The sequence below is a fragment of the Dermacentor variabilis genome, chromosome 2, assembly GCF_050947875.1.
Source record: "Dermacentor variabilis isolate Ectoservices chromosome 2, ASM5094787v1, whole genome shotgun sequence".
NCBI lineage: Eukaryota > Metazoa > Arthropoda > Arachnida > Ixodida > Ixodidae > Dermacentor > Dermacentor variabilis.
Window position 1 is genome coordinate 139,143,680 of NC_134569.1, and position 6,000 is coordinate 139,149,679.

The window sequence follows — 6,000 nt, forward strand, 5'->3', positions numbered from 1 at the left end:
CATTTTCTGCAATGCGCATGTTTGAGTGAAACTCCTGAAACTTCATACAGACAGCAGCCTTTTCCGTGAGTATATATGTAAACGTCGGGGTACGTTGATTTTTTGAGCCCACTGCGCGAATTTTCTTAGTGATTCGCGAAATGCTCACAAAACTCTGGAATGCTCGAATTAGTAGTTCTTAACAAGGTTGTAGTTTACCTGGACTGTTTAACTATTTAACATATGCTATCGACAAGCTGCTTCCTATTTCAAATAAATGTAAATAAATTCCCTTGTTTTTAGTTCACTAATGAACTGAGGAGAGCAGCTATACACTTCGGATAACTGATTAAAATTAGGCGAAAACGAATATACTATCATTTTTTTCAAATAACATAAATGTCCTGAACACTTGAAATGTTTGGCGCTAGGTAGAATGGTACTGAACAAGAACTGAAATGAAAAGCAACACGAAGCCGTTATTAAGGCAAAAGCCTTATATGTCCCAGTCAGTCTGCCTTGATCGAAAACGCGTCGACGACACGGAAGGTATCAAAAGGCCATGAACACTCGACCTTTGGTGTGAGGCGAAACCACCACCTTTGGGTTTAATTACGGCTACAAACCCTGGACCTCTCTCGAACCACAACCATTTGTGGGAGCCCAATCCATGATCTTTGGTATTAACGAATACGACGTAAATTCAGGCAGATTTAAGATGGAGTTAAGGCACTCGAACCCACGAACTTTGGTTGGAGTCCAACCCTCGGCCTATGGTGTTAATGAAGGCGACGATAACTCAAGCACAGTTCATTCGGACTAAGTTCCACATACGTTTCTCCTATAGCATGCTTCGTGTCGTTGCGGTCTTGGCCTGAGCATTCCTTCTTGCGAAAGATGGCGGCCAAATCAGCTGATTTATCCCCATATAGAAAAGTGCTCTTCAGTCCGTGTGTGGTATTGCAGAAGGCATGTTTCATCAGTAGCAGCCGGAGGGGGCTAGTACTCTGAATACAATGCGAATACCGACCGTATGACACTCTTTAATCTACGTGCCAAGACCGCAACTACCACGCCCCAGATTTCAGAAAGATGTCTACCTTCAAGAACATCAAATTATTTTAGGATATTCAACGAAGTGCCTATGCTGTTCGGGAAATAAGCTGGCAGCCCTCTTGTATGCCTGAATAAAAAAATTCTGAAAGTACCATCAACGTGCCTCGTTTTGTTCATCGAAGAGGCTGAGTAAACGAACTACGTACTGTCGGCCAAAGATGTAAACGGACCACGACTTAGGTGGGCGTATCGGCTGCGCGGTGGCACCGCGACTCTGATATTCGCTCCGCGTGCTGACGGCGAGAGTCCCCCAAGGGACGCCAGTCTTTGATCGTTCTCACAGGGTTCCTTGTCCCGCTTGATAAATTTCTAGTGCACCGTTTGGTCGTTATGCTGCTGACGGTGGCGACCAAGGAGGTCAAAGCAAAACTGCTGGAGTGGAAGGAGCGCCAGTCGAGTGAAGCCGCCGTGTCGCCATCTTGCAGGGGGCAAAAGCACGCCAGTCACCGCAGCTTATGTGTTTCGAGTCGTCGTGTCTTGCCGTGTGCGGTGCTGTGACGATCCCAATTGGACTAGCGCGCTATACGGTGTTTTTAGGCACGTTGACGCATAAGCAGTTCACATGTTAGCGTTATCCTTCTCGTTTAAAAAGGTTGCAGATTAGCGTCGTCTTGCTCTAGAACAGGGGAAAATATATTTCAAGCTAAAAGGAAACGGCCGCCACCAAAGTTCCGAGACCCTCGAGGCAATGGGGATGCTAAAGCACCAGGAACCCCTGACGATAATGACGACAATAATGGATACTTATGTTTGTTGCATGTACTGCTATTTGTTATGACATATTTTCAGTTTGTAATTGGTTTTTGTTGTGACAGTTTTCATGATCGGTGAATTTCAACCCTGCATTAACGAAGTGAATAAACACTCATTATTGCGCCAATTTTTCCTACTTTGCGGCAGCTGCAGATTGATGCCGATAAAATGGCAAGACGTTCCCGTACTCGGATAGCTGCCATCCGGAGGCCTCCAATATGGCTCGCCTCATAGCCCACAGTGTTACGTTAAGCAATTGGAAACCGCTGGAAAAGATGGTGAACAGCCGCTACGAAGGTCTTGGTAGGCTGCTTCTTGCCCATCACAAGATGGCCGCCACCGGCTTCATCCGAGCCTATAGGCCGGTATAGGCGGCTTGTGCTCCAGCAGTTTTTCTTTAATCTCCTTGGTCGCGACGAAGGGGACCGCGCACAGCCGGTAGTCCAGCACATGGCGTGGTCGTGCGGTAGCGGATGGCCGCAGGGCATAAAACCGCGGAACTGAGAAGGAACGGAGACCCGTTCTGAATGTTGATTTGCTTATATTTAACTTATCTTTCGTATTAGTGCATGTCACCTGCATCCACTGCTCCTCAATTTTAGGCACCATCACGCAAGTAGCCACAACAGCATCTACTGCGACGCGCAGTCCTTCACGGCGGCGCGATAATTTAGAGGCGCCGAGCTTTACTGCGGGCCCGGCTTCTCTGTCGAGGTTACATTCCCGGCATTTTCTCCAGCAGTGGTTCAATATCAGTGGCGCCTCTGAAAACTGCTTTACATAGCTACTGCAATGCGTTGTCCATTATAAAACAGCGGTTATCGCAAGATATTTCCGTGTAGCAACGAGTAGTAGCTCTTGCAGATGTAAACATCAATAACTGGTAGTTGTTTCTTGGTCGCCAGTTGTAGAAGGTCACACAAAGGGCTCAATCTAGGGACTTTAAGTCGCACGACATCCGAAGAGGCAGTGTAAACTCACCGTGAGTGTGCGACATGTCTGAGCGACGCAGCAACAAAAGCAATTGCTTTTGGGCAGAAGAAACAGCGCTCTGTCGGCTAGCATGCGTCTCACAACTTTCACGTGAGGAAAAACGCCGCCAGTAGCGTCAAAGGCATAACACTTCGATGGTGCAATGGGACCGAAGGCAAACTGTCGGCCTCAGTCAGCGCTTGACGAAACATTACACAATAGTAGCTCTGACCTAGTGATGCCCACATGAGCTCGGAAGGAACGCTGTCTTCGCGGAGATGCTTGACGGGCGTGGAATGATACTTTTGTCTTTATTGAGGGCGACTGGCCCATGCGAACGCTTTCCACTTGCTGAGGTCCACAGCGCGGGGCGGACTCACAGCGTCTTTCATTTTTCGACTGCTCCCTCTCTATCTCATCTTTCTATTGTCTCTTTCGCGTCCTCCAGTGTAGGGTAGCCAAACAGGCGCATTTCTGGTTGACATCCCTGCCTAATGTTTTTCTTTGCTCCTCCACTTCGGCTCATGAGTCAGTCACATCCTATAGTTACCTTGGTGTCCACTGTGCTAGCTTCTGCATTTACTCGGTATTTCCATGTGAACAAAGCAATTAGCCACGGTGAGCGCCGTTTAGTACACGTTTGCCGCAATAATTGAACAGCTTCTACATCTGTAGCCCTTATGCTGTGCAAATCTCCAATCCACAGTAAGCTTGCCTGTATTGCCCCAGTTTGGCACTTTAGCACCGGTACACTAACTACAGCGCTTCATCTGGCCCTAAATAACGTGCTTCGCTTTATATTTCCTGACTACAGTCGTACTGCCGCTATAAGTGCAATGAAGGATTCGCCGCTACTTCCACCCCTTGCCAGTCGTCATCAATTCCCAATATTCGCATTGTCTGTAAAAAAGAATTTACAGTGTTATCCTTCACAAGGACGCCAAGGCAAATATACCTGGTAGCGAAGCTTCCATAAATTTCCGGAGTCCTCCACTACGGCGTGCCTCATAATCAGAAAATGGTTTTGGCACGTAAAACCCCAAATATTAAAGCTTCCATAGGAGCCCATACGTTCAAAACATGGCGGTCCATCGGCGCTTCATGGGACTTAGCGCCATCTGTATGTGGTGGGAACACTTCCGGCGGAAGAGAAAATAATGTGATGCCATGTCCGTTAAAATCAGAAGTGACGTCAAGTTATTTTTGAAGGCGCGAAATTTGTTTTGTTGTCCTGCCTTTGGAACTATATATTCAAATGCCCCGCCATTCGACTTGATGGGCGTTTCGAGCTTTCAGCGTGGAAAGCGATGCAGGAAATGGCCAGCCGTACGGTTGTCGAAATCACATCCCTGCCCAGAACATACTTTCTTTGGAGGCCGACGACAGCTTTAGGTGTAGAGTGCTGATCCTATTGTCGGATGCCAAGCCCGTCGGCCAGCGCAGTCACGCGAAAACTACTGCACAATTAGCTGGCGGTCGTAACTCACTACTTATGACTGAACAGATTAAGAAGCGATGAAGCTACCCGCGTCACCAAATTCAGACAAACTTCGACAAGCAAGAAAGCACAAACTGTGAGGGGGGCGTATTTCAACAGGTGAACTTTACGAGTGCGCCTTTCTGCTCATTTCAAGACGTGCATTGCATTGCGAGTGATAGTGGCGTCAACGCCCCCCGTAGCGATGGGCGCTGTAAAGAAATGCATTTATTAAAAATAATAAAATTAAATTTGCATTTTCTTAACTCTTCACGATTATATAAAATTGACTAGGATTTTTATTTTCGTTGAATGAATCTAAATGTGTCTCGCTTGAATTTAAAAAACGCGTTTTTCTTTCCCAATGTTTGCTCCCTCCAAACATAGTCGAGCTTCAATGGCTGCTTCCATAACCCCCCATGGTGCTGATGTCGGTGACGATCTGTACTGAACCGCTTTTCGCCCGAAGCTTCGCGACCTATTTGAATCGACCTTGAGGGCGCTATTCTTTCGCCTTGTCAAATCTCTCGCCTCATCAATCATTCACAAAAAGTTGAAAAAAAAGGTTTTTATGCAAGACAGGCACATGCATGCGACTTTTAATTCACCGAAACTCTAAGGACTGCACCAGCCTTTCAGGACCAATCCCCTCCCCAGTTAACCACACCCATTTAGCCGCGCTTTAGCTACCATTGCATTTGCAGGTAATCCTCCTACTTTCAAGCAAACTTGGGTCGCTGTTTATGTGCCACTGCGCATGGGAAGCTCTGCGTAGTAACCACCGCGACATATAAAACATATCACCAATTGCACCGTTAGCATAAAAAGACGACGAGCACGGGGAGATGGCGCCTGTGCAGCCATCTTTCTAGAGTTCATATTTGAAGTAGTAACTTAGCGCCAATGAAGGCACGGAGACAAGAAGGACGGACAAGGACAAGGCGCTTATCCTTCTCCGTCTTTCTTGTTTCAGTGTTTTTGTTCGCACTAAGTTACTACTTCAAATATGGACTACCAACTAGCCCAACAATCAGCTCTTCTAGAGTTCGGCCGCGTGTTATTTTCTGCACGTCCTACTTATAAACTATGCCCTCTAGTTCCTTTACAACGCGAATAACTACGTCAATTCCTCGGCCTTCCAAAATTTGAAGCGAGTCATAGTCTTTATCATGGCACTCAACTGCCTTCTCTACAAACTCGATTTCGAATACTGACGGTCCAAACACAACTGAACATTTACACCTCTCCCAGAGACTCTCCTACTACGCGTTCATTCGGGAGTCGACTGCTCTCGTTCAGAATCAGCGGTCTCGACTGGATTGTCACGAGGTGATTTTTTGTGCAGAAGCTATTAGAACCATTACGTGTAGTACTCCGTGATGTGCCTTTCCCAAATTTACCTACTGCGACAGTAAGTGCTGAATTCCATTATATATTTCCTAAAACGCTAAGCTACAGGATTATTGAATGCGTAAAAGGTTTATGAGATGAGAACCTTGAGAACCTCCAGATAAATGCAGTAACAGTCACAGATGCTTCTGTCATTGAGGAGAAAGCAGGAGTGCGCATTTTTTCGTCATCAATAGATTGGTCTTACTTCATTCGATTTTCAGATTTTACACCAATATTTCAGGCGCAGATATTGGCTATCATTCTGGCTCTACAATATCTTCCCACATCTACTTCTTCAGCAGTTAATATAA